Here is a 16,364-nt window from a genome sequence, read left to right on the forward strand (position 1 = left end):
AATAAGAAGATAATACTAATAAATCTAAACGCAACATGAAAGAGACAGAAAAGCAAATACACAATAAACGCAACATGAAAGAGAAAGAAATATACAAAAAATAATAAAGATAACGATCACAACTAGGAAGGGAATCCAGGATCTCTCGTCTTACCGATACTGCGTCTTGACCATTTGGACCAAACGTCATATTTGTCGATCTCATATTTTAAATTTAGAAGTAACAATATCATCGTTAACTAAATTTTCCTATATTTTCGGCAACTACCTTTTTAAATTATCACAACGTTCTATTGAATTTATTTGTAACCTAGCTAATGTCTCGGATAGAAATATCCGATTTTTTTTACATGGGATATACGTATTGACTTTTTATAAAAATCTAAATGAATATTCAGGAACAACTTTTTACTAAACCATTTTGAAGGTTTAACCCATCAATTTAATAAATCATTATATATGTATTATATTACTGTACCGTTATCTGTTTTTGTTTTCTGTGTCTTATCCTGTTTCGTGTTTCCTTAAGGTTTATTTGTTTTATCTTCTTCTTCAATGAGTTGATCTTGAAAAACATTAATATAAATATATCTAAATAAATAACTACCATTGTTTTCCAAAATGTACCTACATTGCTAAACGAATGGTTAAATATGAAAATACAAAAATGCAGAGATGTGATGGTAAAGATGCGATAGACAAATTACTCTTTTAAGAAGCTTATGAAACTAAACTTATTCTTTGTTTTTAGTTTTTACTTACATTTTTTCACACAATTTCAGAAGAAAATTTAAACCGTTTTTCTCTGCATTAGCTAGAAGAGAAATTTGGTACTCGATAATGGAAATATTCACAATTATTATTCTAGAATGGTGCTTGCTGCGGACTACCTGCTGAATAAAAGTTTATTATTATTAAAAAAGCAATAAAACAACGTCGAAAAGCTCATGAAAAAAGTAAAAATTTACTATGCAAAAACTAAAATTAAAGCCAGTACAACAGGCGAAGAGAGAATGAATACTTCTTGAAAAATTTTGCATGATTTATGTCTGACGTTTTTACACGCATCTGAGGAAAAATATATAAGACGCTCTGATGTTTTTCTTGTTTTACACATTGTTTGATTCTTGACATTTATCCGTTCCTAAACCTCATAACAGCTGTGAGCAATGAATCTAGATGTCTTCTTACTGTCCATTTTTTACATGCTTGAGAAGGTTTTATGTCTGTACACATACTTCAAACATCATTTTTAAAACTACGCTCGATAGAATTTTACATTTTGTTGTTAAATTAATCTCTTATGAATTTACTATAATACAATAAAATTGACCACCTATTATCTATACTATCCAGTGAACCGAAAACAAAAATATTGTTTGAAGAAAATATTTTTAAATAAGAAGGTAGACAGTCAAAAGATCGGAAAGAGCATTGCTTTTTATACTATGTTACTTGTCTTCCAGCAAGTTCATCTCGTAAGTGTTGTGAAGATCATTTTTGAAAAACAAAATTGAGGCAGTAAGCAATATTGTGGGTATCATTAACAATATTGTGAGTATCATTAACAATTGAATCAGCCATAAAAATATTACATTTCTTTCTAGCAAAATTACGACAGCAGCAAGAAAGAGTTTACTTTGAGTTGGATTGTTAAGTTTATCTCTATATCTTTTGACGGGACGCATTTCAGTCTTCTATTGGCCGATAAAATAAACAAATTAAAACATGGTATTGAGCTTTAACGTTGTGTTCTGTTTTAAAATGTAGAGAACTTGCATTTATATCTACGTTTTCAAAGCGAGGCATCGGAATTCGACGGGTAGTTGTATTATGAACGGTGGATTTAGGCGGATATTTAGGTGGAGATTTTTTTTTGATTGGAGTTAAGTATAAGAAGTTTAATCTATTATTATTATATCTCGTATACACACACACACACACATGCGCACGGTGCACCAGGTATTTGTTGTATATGTATATATTACATTTCTTATAGACGAAATAGAACGCATTGGTGATTGCAAATATTAATTAAACAAACTAACTAACTATCACGCCGTTTGTGATGTTTTGAATATCCACAAAAATAAACGATAAATAATAAACGAACGTGCTCTAAAAATTTTTTTTTGTCTAGACTAGCAACATGGGATAGATTATAGGCCTTGAGTAAACAGATTCCCACGGGAAAGGGGAGATCGGAGGGCAGTCGAGTCTTGAACTTGGGTACGTCGACAGCTCCGAGAATTCAATACAAATCAGAAGTGTTGTGTGAGATTAGAGTTAATTAGTGAATTCAGATGGTGTAAGAAAGCTTTGTTGGTTTTTGAATTAAAGTGAAAGATTATTGAACCGGTGTTTGTGTGAAGTGAAAGTGGTTCGACTCAGTGAGAATACAATTAATAATAATGACAATAATAATAATTGGATAATTTGTAGAGCGCCGTTTTGTGAAAAATCACCCCAGGGGCGCTAAGGGTTGGGCGATCGCGATTATAATATAAAATGTGTTAAATTAAACGTGATTTCGTAAATATGTAGTTCAAACTAAGTGACTTGTCTTAAAAACATGGAAATGATAAAAATAATGATTGCGTTTTTAAAACAGAGTGAACATATAAAGGCAGGAAGTGTTTAATCGGGCTAGGTTATTGATTTGGCGAGATGGCATTCTATCCACGGAGACCGAAAACCAGAGAATCAAATAGATTATTAACTGTGGGTTCGAATCCTGACAGATTAGGGAGGTACAATTTTATTTACAGGAATATTTAATTACCCTTTTATAAGCGTAGGGAGGAGGTCGAAAATTAAAGTGATTTAGCTATATAGTGTAACCAGGTAAGCTTCACGCTGAGAATGAGAGGTGACTAACTGGGTGAGTTTTTTTATATTATTTATTAAATTCCAGAAGACCCCTTTTAAAAGACGGATACAACCGATGTACAGGAACTAAGTTTACGACACCTGCCGCCCAAATAATGTTATCATTAAAAGGAATACCCTAGACGGATTGTCAATCAGCTGTGAGTGAGAGACAGGCCAATGACCTTTTCATAAATAGGCTGAGAGGCGCGGTGTACAGTCAGTCAAAGGGGAAGTTTTGCTAGCGTATGACCTCCCGAATTGAAAGCGATCGGATGCAACCAGACGGAACAAAATGAAAACTTTTCTTCTGTTATTTGACTTTCTAATTTAATACTTTTCATCTATTGTTTGACTTTCTAAGTTACGAATTGGGATGCACAAAAACATATCTAGAGGCAAAAGAGGGAGATGGTAATCTCCGAAATAAAGCTACCAACCGAACAACTTTTCTCAACAGGTACCTTTCGAGAGGTAGGCAGCCTCTTTAAATTAAATGCAAAAATCAAACCAATTATCCGTTTATACCTACCTGAGAGGATAGGTATCCAGTAGAAGTTACCCATACCTAATACACGAGGATGCTAGTAACCTCATAAAATAATTACTAGAACCAAATATTAAAATACAGACAGTCCTCATCCTAAATTTGGCATCTCGAGTAGACCTTACATATATCTCACATGATAATTGGCTGAATGGGTAGGCACACAACCTATCGCTAAAAAGCAGGCTAAATTTCGACAAGATTGTCGTGTATTATCTATGTTATTGACCTAGAAAGGGATGTAAATCCCCGACGACGAGGGAGTTACAACGTTTTCTAGAGGTGGCACGTAACTTAGGACCTTACGTGTCACATTTTCGCGACTAGATTCGTGACAAGGGATGTCATGGCTTTCCCCTTCTACACTCAGTAAAGAAGATTTCCTGGAGGTGTTTGAGGTTGGGGCAATTCTGAAATTGGTGATGAGACCTGGTTTTCTTTATTCTGGCGTGACGGTTGCCGATTTGGAACAAGGGGAGACCCGGCCGGTTGTGATATCCAGACACGCAGATATCGATCGCCTTGCTCAAATTATCATCCATCGGTTTTGTTTGGTAAAGAGGAGGAGCCAATCTTAGCTTGAAAAAAAATTCATTCCCTTTCCTCTCCTTCCCCTCCCAAAATATATACATGGATGGCGTCGACAACTAACACCATAAATTTATCGTATGTATATCACATATATAAAATCTAACACTTTATTATACTCACATAATCCTATGACAGGTAGACTCACGTAGCTAGTTTGAAGAGCAGGCGACTCAGAAAAATCAGGTTTATGAGATGGCTTTAAAACACAGCGGTAATGAATTCAACTCACTCTATCTCAAAAGAACCAAGGGATACCACACATACATAGATAACTAGGTTTCTAAACCGAGAAACAAAAAACCAACACAACGTTCGGTGAAACCTTTTTATACTGATCCGTCACGTGAAATGAGTACGTTCAAGGTCGTACGTCACGTAGACAAACTAGGATGTACACACTTGAAGGGGTGTGTAATAAAGAGAGAGGCAAGGGATTGAAAGACGGCAGGGAGGACCTTCCTACCCCGGATATATACATAACCAAAGCCTTATGGAAAAGTTACCTATGGGACTTAAAGAAAATTTATCGTAGAAAGAAGAGAAGAAAAAGTTGAAGTAAGAAAGGGCAGATCATTACACGTTTTACCGCAGGGGTAGGCAGAGAGGATGGACCGCCAAACAACTCGGTCTTGGCACACACTCCTTGCCACATTAACATTCATACATCATCGTATACATACTCTTCTATATCTATAATATATATTATATATATATATATATATATATATATATATATATATATATATATATATATATATATATATATATATATATATATATATCACACCGCCTATTTGGCGACCAGCATGGGAAAATATGCATTTAAAGTGGCGACCACCGACATTTGGCGACCGATATACGGTTGCCACTTTGTTTTCTCAAAATTTTTACACAGTTCAATAATAGATGTCGTTACAAGCATCTGAGCGAAATTAGTCCTGGTCGCCAAATTGGGCTGGGGGTGCACGTTTTCGAATATTTAAGTTCCGGAGTCTGTCGCCAGGCAGCTTGGCGCTAGGTGATATACACAGCCACGTATTCCGCATTTCATTCCTGGCCTTTAGTGGCGACTGGGTATGACGAATTCTTAATTTCACAACAAGCCTTTAGTGGCGACTGGGTACGACGTATTCCGCATTTCATATCTAGCCTAAAGTGGCGACCTTTCATAACTAGACTAAAATGGCGACCGTGTTCGACGTATTCTGCGTTTTATTCCTAGCCGTTAGTGGCGACTGGAAACGACGTATTCTGCATTTCATATCTAGCCTGTTGTGGTGACCGTGAAGGGTACGTTTTTTTGCATTTCATAGCTAGTGGCGACAGGAAACAATGTTGCCGGTTCGTTTCAACTCGCGGTGGCTGGTTATTTGCGACGTTGCAGCACATGTTTTGCCAGTGGTCCCGAATGTCTTACTATTTCAAATGTATCTATTTTCAATTTAATACCGAGTATTGACGTCTGTACGTTTTAGAGTTTATTTGGCGACCAACCATTTTAATGTCTTGTTTACATACAGTATTGATTACTGTCGATACAATGAAAGCAACTCGTTCTAAATAGAAGTTAAAAAGCACAAATAGAAATTTAGAAGGTGGGTATGGGTAGCACTTCCCTGGAAACCATTTAATGACACAACACCCCTGACATAGGCCACACCAAGTGGTTGGCTACGTTTCGTGATTTAGCAGGTGTGTCTGTTTTCATGGGGTAATGTTTGCCCGGGTCTGGGTGGTGGGTGCGATGACTGTTTACAACCGGTTACCGCCCTGAAGTGCCCTGAAGGGGTAACCATAAGTTACCTATACCGGGGCGGGTAAGTGGTGGGATCCTCAAAAAACCGGTTACCGCGGTCAGGGACGCTTGGTAATGCCGGGGCCTGAGCCTCAGACTGACGACTGAGGGTGTGCTGCCTCATCAACTAGTTGGGCAACTGTTGTGCCGGTTCGTGACCGAAACGGACCCAGCAACAGCGTTCGGGGACATTTGGGGTGACCTCTCCAGCCGGATTCTCTCGGCTCATCGCCTTGCGCCGCAATGGGTGGGTTGGGTTCATACCAATCATCACTACTGTCCACTATAATCCCTAGTTTACTACACACCCCTCATACCCTTTTCTTCCCAGACCTTCCTTTTCCTTCATAACATTGCAGAAAAATGTACAAATAAGAAAACAATTAACTGGTAAACATTAAACAAACAACCATAAGGAACTCCAGTCCATTATTTTTATATTTTATTATTAAATTACAGCATTTTAATTCTGTGGTATCATCTTCTTTGTATTCAATTTATTAAAATAAAAAAAAAATAAAAAAAAACTAATTTCAATTTCTCTACAAAGTCTCACATGGCGTCTCCAATAATACTAAACAATAGGTACGCATGTACCTAACAACTGTCTTTACAATACAATCACCTTTCTGAATGCTTCTGGTAATACTGGCAAGTATCTCAGATTTAAAGTAAAATACAAAATGATCATACAAACAAAAATAAATAAAACCGTTACATTGACAAGTTGGCGGATAAAAAAAATTCTTATTATTAATTCATAAATATAAATAGCATACTACGGTTGTACTGCAATTATTTGTCATAAATTCACAAGTAATAAACTAGTTTTTTCGATCTTTTTATAGTTTTTTTAAATCAAAATCGCATTCCAGGTTGTACTCCTAAGGGTAAGGCTCATTAACAATTTATTAGTATGTAATTTTATTTCAATAAATGTTAAAAATATAAAAATTGATTATTTTTTCGGTATGGAACGCATTGTTGTATTTTACATTGTTTTATATGGGAAAAATTATTTCGCAACGAGTGTTTCACATAACGAGGAAGATTCTGGAACGAATTAGTCTCGTTATGAGAGGTTCCACTGTACTTATATAACCACCCTTTACAAAATAGTTTTATTTTTATTTATTTACTTATTAATTGACGCCTTGAAGGCTTTTACATGAATACACGTTTACAAGGATACTTTATCAGGATCACAATATTAAGTGTATATAATTTAGTACATAACACTTGTTTAATTTACATATAAATGACATGGAACGTAATATTAGTCATTCTTGTTTCTTATTTTACGCGGATGACATGAAATTATATAAATGCATTGACTCCGTAGATGACTGCAACCAGTTACAAGAAGACATTAACAAAATTGAACAATATTGCGAAAACAATCAACTATTTCAAAACTTAAGCAAATGTAATGTCCAATTAATTATACTTACAAATTAAACCTTGTACCATTACAATGGGTAGAAACAATCAGATCTCTTGGACTAATACTACATTCTAAAATTTTATTTAAGGATCATATTGAAAATATTTTAGAAAAAGCTTATAAACAAATGGTCTTTATTATAAGCATAGCAAAGCCTTTCCCGTAGCACACACCCTAATTATGTTATATGTCATATGTAAGGTCACAACTTGAGTTCGCCGCAGTCATTTGGAATCCTCAATATCAAACATATGTATATTGATCGTATCGAAAATATCCAAAACAAATTTATAAAACACCTATCGTATCGCTTTAGTGATCATCGGTTTGACCCTATCGCTTTATATAAACGCATAAAAATCTATGATGCTTTATTCTTATACAAAATCGTGAACTGTCTTGTTCGTTCATCATATCTGTTAGAAAAGATTGCATTTCGTTGCCCCAAACAAAACACCAGGGGCTCTATTCCTGAATCGAGGGCGCTCGTAATCGCCGTCGAAAGTACGTACGTTGGTCGTCGTTGCTATTCCCGAAATTGGTCGAAGGTACATACTTCGACGCCAAACGTCAAAAGTCATTCCACACGACAACTACTGGGTATAACCAGTAGAAACAGGGCAGCGAGTGGTAGGTTGTTGGCGTTTCTATGGAATTGGCTGTCAAAATCTAGTCTAGCTGTCAATTTTTGTTTTACCGCGCGGATTCCGCAAATGTAAAAGTGGGTGAAAATTTCCCACTTACTTTAGTCTTTATCGGAGCTTACAAGCTCAATTAAGAGTCGCTTTTGGCAATTTGTAATATGTCCCGCAGCCATTTCTATTTTGAATAACGAATAACTGTTGTCTGTTTGACAGTCACACCATAGAAATCCCAAAAACATCCGAAACATAGACAATATTCACAGGGGTGCCAATATAATCATCTCTTCTACCAACTTCGACCGTTCGACGCTCAAGAATACGTAAAATTGAAACATTCGAAAAAGTTAGTCGCGACGACTAGTAGTTTTTCACTCGAAGACGGCGCATACGAAAACGATTGATCGTTTAACTCCAGAATCGCAGGCCAGATCGAACGATTTATTTAGAATATCTCACTGTAAATCCAAATACGCGCAAAACTCTATAATAGGACGTATGTGTGAAACTTCTAATACCTTACGAGATTTTCAACTTGAAATCAAATAAATTGCAACTCACTAAATTAATAATTAATAACTAAAAATACTTTTACTTTTGGGAAAATTATACTATTATGTGGAGGGAACTTTACTTCGTGTGGAGTCGAAGATACTTACGAATCTTTCAGGAAGGATCATGTGTTCAGTGATGAAATCAAAAGTTCCTCGCACATTTAATAATTAATAAATTAACTGATTCGTTTGTCTTCCGTAGTTTGTTTTATTATTTTCAATTAGTACCTATAACCATGCGAAAACTGTATCTTTAATAATATTATGTACTTCTTTAACATTTCATGGAATTTAATTGGTCTATAACATATTCATGTTTATTGTTATATTTCACTGTACGAATATAAGTTTCCTAAATAAATTTAAATAAAAAACAATTTTAAAAAAATAAGTTGAAAATAAAAAGTAGGTACAATATAAGTGGGTACAGAGTAAAACAGAAATAATAATATAAAAGATATTGAACATGACGTTAGCAATGTAAATATTTTTTTCGGAAGATGCAAATTTAATTTTATTATGGTTCGGACGGTGATATAGCGGGTGGGACTTCAACACTTCTAATTTTAAGCTGCCATATAATGTTGGAGATTTATTGCTTTTCCTACTTGAGATAGACAATAGATAAGGGTTTCAGTAAGTAGTTTACCTAACACTTAAAAATAAATCCTAAAAATGATATTTACAATGCAACATTTTAGAATTTCATAATATAGTTGTAAGACACCGTGTTTATAAATATACCATGCCAAAAATATTACTGTACTTTACAATATAAGGCTATGACATTATTTGTGAACATGTGAGGAAATAATATATGTTTTTATGCTACTTTTAAAAAAGAAATGACGAATAAATATAATTCTTATGACAAAAACTATTTGGAATAGGAATTGTCGCATTCCGGAAAAAACAGATACCTAACTGAGTTTTGCAAATATTTTTGTATTTATTATTGTGACGGCTGTTTCGGGGTTCAAGTACTTATAAAATTTCAGCTACGCCACACGAAGGCAACTTATTTATATGATTTTATTTACCCCTTCAGTATTCTTATTTGTATGATGTTTTGGTGTTTTATTAACACACTTTGATCGGGTTATTTTTTCGCCGGCAGACCGCTGAAAATGGGCGAAAATAAAGGTCCCGTGCGAATTTCTTTAATTTGTTTTAAATCGCTATATCTTCGAAAATAATGGAAATATTTTAATAAAATTTTCTACATACTAACTCAGCATACCCAAGCTATAAAATTTCTAGCCGAAAACCAAGTATTATTTCTAATGCAACTTAATAAATCGAAAACAAAATCATTGTTGGGTCATTAGGGTTCAATTTTTAAAGTATAAACTAGGTTTCAATTTTATAAAATTACAAATTATTATATTTTCACCAAGCCCAAATCATTATAAAAACAAAAACAATTGCCACATCACTAGTATCGTCAGAGTAACACATTATTACCCATTCAAATACCACGTGTGCAATTGCCACCCAAAAAACCATCGGAACATGCTAATAATATTGGTTATTTTTTAAAATGAAATTTAAAATAATCTCCTCGGAACACAACCGTAGGACAATTTGCTTTTTAAAAACTGCCATGCACTTGTAAATATTTATTATGGTCCGCCTTACTGTGTTCGCCGATACCTGCTTTTGTTAGATGCGCCAGACACTCGGTAGTTGAGTGGGTGCGGAACCGAGATAGAGAGATTTGTTTCGAGTTCCAGGGACATAAAAACTCTCGTTCCAGGAATTGAACTATTATAATAACAGAATATGTTATCTAAATTACTTATTTCATTGTACTTCAAACGCAATACCTATCAAGTGTCAGGTGTTAATAATATAGGTCATTTTAGTTGAAATATCGATGTACACAAAAGACTCCAAGATAAATACTAAAAAAAGACTTGCATTACAATTTGATAATTACGTACGTATAGTTGGAACCTTTACAGAGAGATTGGTTTATAATATGTATTCATATAAAAACATCGGATAATTTCTTCTTTTCTGCCATTGAAATGAGGCGGGCGCAGAAGGTAGAAATACACTTCCGACGTTAAGCATCAATCGACCGAACGCGAACGGGAAGAACTACCCTTCCCGATTAAAGTGTGTTAAGCTAGCTTGGAATGGCTTTAGCTGTGTTTGGTGACCAGAACTGAATATCCTGGTACTTCCCCACCTTCCTCTTCCTCGTCTCATTCCCCTCACCTACCTTCAGTCTCACAACATTCCCCAATTGGGGATAGGCCATAGTCTCACTGACTCCAGACGGGAGCGATTGAGACTCTTGTGTGGTATTCAATTAAAAAATGTACTAATAGACGTAAAAAGTAGAAGAACAAAATAATATAACTGGAAGTGGGTGTACAAGCGTCCTGAGGGGTTTTACATGTAGGTAGTACAATATTAACAACACAGAAAGTTTTAAAACAAAGTAAAGTTAGTAATAATAAAAATAAAACTATATTAGATAAACAAATACAACAAACAAAAATTAAAATAACACAGCAAACAGAGAGGTTATTAATTTTCTTTTGAATTAACTTAATGTTTATAAGGTAAGGTTTATGCATAGCACAAAGGATTGCAAATTATTATAAGCAATAATTATTGTAAGGCTGCGGTTACATTTGGAAGTTTTTTTTACCGTAAGTGAGTTAAGGCAAAATTATCTATCGAAACGTCACCTATAAAGTGACATGCTGCCAATGGGACTCGAACCCACGGCCTTCTGATTACCGGTCAGCAGCTCTACTTCTGAGCTATGGCGGTTTATAATACCCGCCAAATTAGTCAATGTGTACTTAGTGTTCTGCAAGCAAAATTATTGCTTATTAATTTTTTTCTTACCTGAAAAAACCAACTTCATTTTTGTAGGTAAAGGAATTATAAGTGCTTAATTCTCCCACTTAAGGGCGTCGAGATATATGTCTTGATTAATTGACTAATTTGGTGGGTATTAAATAAGCCGCCATAGTTCAGTGGTAGAGCTGCCGACCGGTAATCAGAAGGCCGTGGGTTCGAGTCCCATTGGTGACATGTATTTTTTCTCGGGAGCTTTTTCAATTTGTAAGTTTTTTCTCTTACAATAATATTGCTTATAATAATTTGTAACCGAGAGGTTTACAAAAATCTTCTTTAATCATGGTTATTATCGGTTAAACTTGATTAATCTTAGTTTATCTTGGTTTATCTAAGTTAATCTTGGTTAATGTTTTGGTAGTCTTAGTTAATAATATGGGTATTCTTTGTTAGTAGCCTCCATACTCAAAAATTAAATACAAAAAACAAATATTAATATAAGTACACTGATGCTCGAACTCTGAATTTTGTAAAATAAATGGTTAAGCAACCTAACTTTTACTATTGTCTAATTACCTTGTCATAGTTACCTAAGATTATTTTTGAGAAATAGTTCTTTGCTAATTAGCGCCATGCACTAGTCACCAAACCTGCTGGAGTGTTATTTATTTATGCGACAATTTGTGTTTCCATTTTTAATTTTGTACCTATTCATGTATGGGATTTCAGCACTGTGCAATGCCGCGTACAGTTCAGACTTAATAAATCCACCCATAAGCGACACTTTGAACTTAAACTCTTGTCTCTAACTGCTCAAGGAAAACCTCCCCTCTGCGGGTATAAAACACTCAGCCAACCTCCAATCATACAGATGAGGTTAAGGAAATATCCGAAGAAAGAGTTGACTCTAATTAGGTAGGTAGGCAGCTGGGCAGGTAGGTACATTGAAAAAAATTGAAAAAATCGTCATACATATCTTGCAATACTTAGTTTTAATAAAGTAGTGCGTATCTCTATTTGATAGCCTATTACTCTTGGAATTATTTGACATTTACGTGCCTGAAAACTTGAGCAGTAGGTAGTCGTCATCATGACACGAATTGTTCAAGATACCAAACTGCAGAATAGATTTTCAAGCATAGCATAGCATGACAATATGAATTTTTCTATTGAATAATATTGTAAAAACCGTATATATATTTAATTACTCTAAATAACCTCAAAACTTGGTTCGTATACCTACCTGTATTCCCTAATGTGTTTATTGTTCTAGATGAGAAATATTTTACGTATGCAAATTGCATTGTGTATATATCTACTGATTAATCTATTGATCAATACATTATTTTAGTAATTGTGGAATGATTTGCCGGCCTCTGTTTTTCCTCCCTCATGCATCATGGGTCTCTTTAATACCCATGTACAGTCTTTCCTCTCCTCAAAAAGACATGTTCAGGCCCAGAAGTAAATTATATTCCTCAGGGCCTCAATGTAAAAAATGGGTTTAAGTAAAGTAAACATTTTTTTCCTGCAATAAGTTATATCTTAGGCCCTTGAAGTGGTTTTTCACAAACACTCTACAAATAATCAAAATATTTTTTTTACTAGGTAGGTAGTTCCTACGTGCTTAAGTGTGAACAGTGTACACTAAGGACGGGTTGTTTCGGAGAATTTGAACAATTCATCAAATTTCAACGTTCATTTTCGGGTTCTGTGACAGTCCTATTCAAGTTCTGTTACTATATGATTGTAGGCTAGTTGCTTGACAAAACTGAAATAAAAACAGAACTTGAAAAAATCTTTCACAGAACTTGAAAATGAGCGTTGAAATTTGATGAATTATTCAAATTCTCCGAAACAACCGGTCCTAAGAGTGCATAATAATAATTGGATAATATTTAGAGCATCGTATTTTGAAAAATCACCTCATGGGCGCTGAAACTATGGTATGGTGATACTATGGCATATCCTTACAACGACACCCTTCGAGGATTTTCAGGATTAGCATAACTGATGAATTAGCAAGTAACCTTCCCCAGGACTTGTTGAAATTACAACTAGCTTATGGCAGGATTATTCGTTTATTATATCTTAAAATATCACGTGACATTAATATTTTTTCAAAGACAGATCATTTATTTCATCTTATGTTGTTTTTTTTAAATGCCACACAATAAAGTCTTTTACAAATTTAGGTACGTTTTTATAGGTAAGTTGTGCAAAGTAGTATGACAAGTTTAAAGTACATAATATAATAATAACTGTGTAAAAAAAGTACATAAAAAATAAAATATGATACGTAAAAGATAGATATAATAGTACAATATTATTTAATTGGCAAGTTGAAATCTGGGTAGCCGGTAGAGTCTACGAAGATTCATGTTATTTATGATGATAGAGAAATTATTATAAGCATTCCAGCTATTCTTTGAACACGTATCCTCAGTGATTTTCATATATTATTATGAAAAAGTGTTATTACACATAAAATAAATAAAACAATTTGTTGAGCACGAGACCACAAAAAAATTAAAGAAAAGCTAATAATCATGCGACAGATATAAATATATTAGGAAGATGGCCAACTATATAACAGATGGATAACTTTTTTTCAAAATAAATGCAAAAGATATTATTATTTGTCAGCATAATTCACATCGAATGACGTTATATGATAATAACAGGATATTATTGTAGTACTTATATTATGTAATCATTACATTTATCTTAATAATCTATGGCTTGTCATTGAAGTAAAATCATGTATTATTTCATAGTGCTTTCACACAAACAAAAGTATTGAAATCCGTAAGTCTAAACTTAAACTTTAGGTTGCACAGTTTACACCCGCGCTGTGCAAGCGGGTTCCTTTCAGAGCATCGGACCATCATAATATGATTATTTGCCGGAAATTAAAACAAAAATTATGTCCTAAATGAAAAGAAAAATGATTATTGACAGTAGATGTAATATGGACGATGGTCCCTTTACTTAATCAATTGTTTATGAAATTACTAACTCAACTCTTTTTCTTGTTAGAATGGTAGAATAGAGTCATAAAATAGGTACATAATATTCGTGATAATTACTAATATCAATGAACGAAATCGTTTTATCTAAAATCAGAAAAAATTGCAATCGCCCAACAAACATTTGGTAGGGCGCTAATGTCAGATGTTGTTAGCTTTGACGAAACCGATTCCAATAAATATAAGGGGGATCAATCAAATTAATAATAATATGACCATTACGTGTTGTGTTAATATATGTTGTGCCTGCATTCTGTGTAGATCAAATCAAGTTGAGTGATATTTTGACTTTATTGCTCGAAGTGAACAATAATATCGAAAGACACACGTTGTCTTTGCTCCGTGTTAAATTTGTATTAAACCCGGTAAAAAGTCCGCTTAAAGCATATATTTAAATCGAAAGTAGTCCCTTGAGGGACAACTAATAAACAAGATTAATAGTTGGTTAAAACCGAACAATATTTAAATATTTTAAAGTGAAATTAAAATCTTCAGTGACAGTGACAGAACAAGTGATAATAACATTTCATTTTGGACGCATACAATCACAGTTCACAGTACCTACCTCGCATGTATCGGTGTAACGGTGCGCACAACATGATGCAAATATACTACCGCATCAAATAAATTACATTGTGTAGGTACTCAAGCAGGGCTGTCATACACAACAACATGAATATTAACGATAACGCCCTCATATCTATTAATGAAGCAAAAGAACTCATTGACGGCATCCATAATGCCATTACGGATCCATCTCTCAAAATTACTAAAGACCAAATGGCTAAACTTTTGACAAAATTATCTACCCTTTCAAGCAAAATGATTGACGTTGGTACCAAGGTTGGAATAATTGAGGGTAAATTAATGACATATGAAAAAATTGTCTCCCAACCCCCGCAACAATCAACGGCGGACGACAAAAAAACATACGCTAGCGTAATTGAAAAAGGAAAATCAAACTTGCCAAAAGAAGAGCTGCATACAATTAAGATAATTTCGAATAATAATGAAAACACTGACCAAATAAAAATAAACATACAAAAACAAATTAGAGTCGGGAAATTGGGAGTTGAAGTTTCTGGAATAAAAAAAACAATTAATAACAATGTTATCATCACTTGCCCCAAAAAAGAAGACGCTGATAAAATTATGAAAGAAATAAACAAAAAAGAAAATAACAGCATATCTGCATCAGAAATAAAAAAACGTAAACCGAACGTTATCATCAAAGGAATACATAAAGACTACAACATTCAAGATTTTAACGAAGATTTTATAGAACAAAATGAAGACATTCATCAACTTACCAAAGAAGACAGCAAACACATGCCCAAAATAATGGCAAAAATAAAAAACAAAAGAAGCGATCAATTATCCAACTACATCCTAGAAACAACCGGTCAAATGAGAAAACTATTAATCGAAAAAGGAAGAATAAACCTGGGATTTATGCGGGTTCACGTAGAGGACTCCAACCCATTGTCCCAATGCTACCACTGCCTGTGGTTCGAACATACTGCCAACAAGTGCCGAAAGAAAACAGAAAAACCCAAATGTCTCCACTGCGCAGAAGAACACATTCTAGCGAACTGCCCAAATAAAAATCAAACACCAAAGTGCTACAATTGTCTAACCTTTAATAAAAAAAGAAATGGGAAAATCAATTCTAACCATCGAGCGAATGACAGCAAGTGCCACTACGTCAAGAAAATGACAGAATCTGCTTACCAGAAAATTGACTATAATTAAAATGCTATATTCATTAAAAAAAACAAGTAAGAAATTAATATCTCAACTATACTTTGTTTACAGCATATCAATGTCGACACCCTGTTTAATAGCGCCTGTTCAAATTTGCAGTATCTACTTAAGTACTAACAACTCACAGTCGAGTTACATTATTATTTCTAAGTATATGATTATTATTGTTCCGCCCAATTATGACGTTATTAATAGAAACGAGTTCTTAATTACTAACAAAATATACTTCCGAACATATTTATTTGCACACTCATTCATCTGTAACACAATATTCCATGATGATTTCAGATGATTTCATAAATAATGAATTAGAA

General features: G+C 34.1%; 1 non-coding gene across 1 annotated transcript; it reads left to right on the forward strand.

Moving 5' to 3' along the window:
* The first annotated feature begins 11,422 nt into the window (after positions 1-11,422).
* On the forward strand, positions 11,423-11,494 carry TRNAT-GGU (transfer RNA threonine (anticodon GGU)). Its single transcript has one exon. It is a non-coding gene; the product is annotated as a tRNA-Thr (tRNA).
* Positions 11,495-16,364: the final 4,870 nt, after the last annotated feature.

This window comes from Hesperophylax consimilis, chromosome 13, assembly GCF_061612785.1.
Source record: "Hesperophylax consimilis isolate HC1 chromosome 13, BYU_Hcon_1.0, whole genome shotgun sequence".
Taxonomy (NCBI): Eukaryota; Metazoa; Arthropoda; class Insecta; order Trichoptera; family Limnephilidae; genus Hesperophylax; species Hesperophylax consimilis.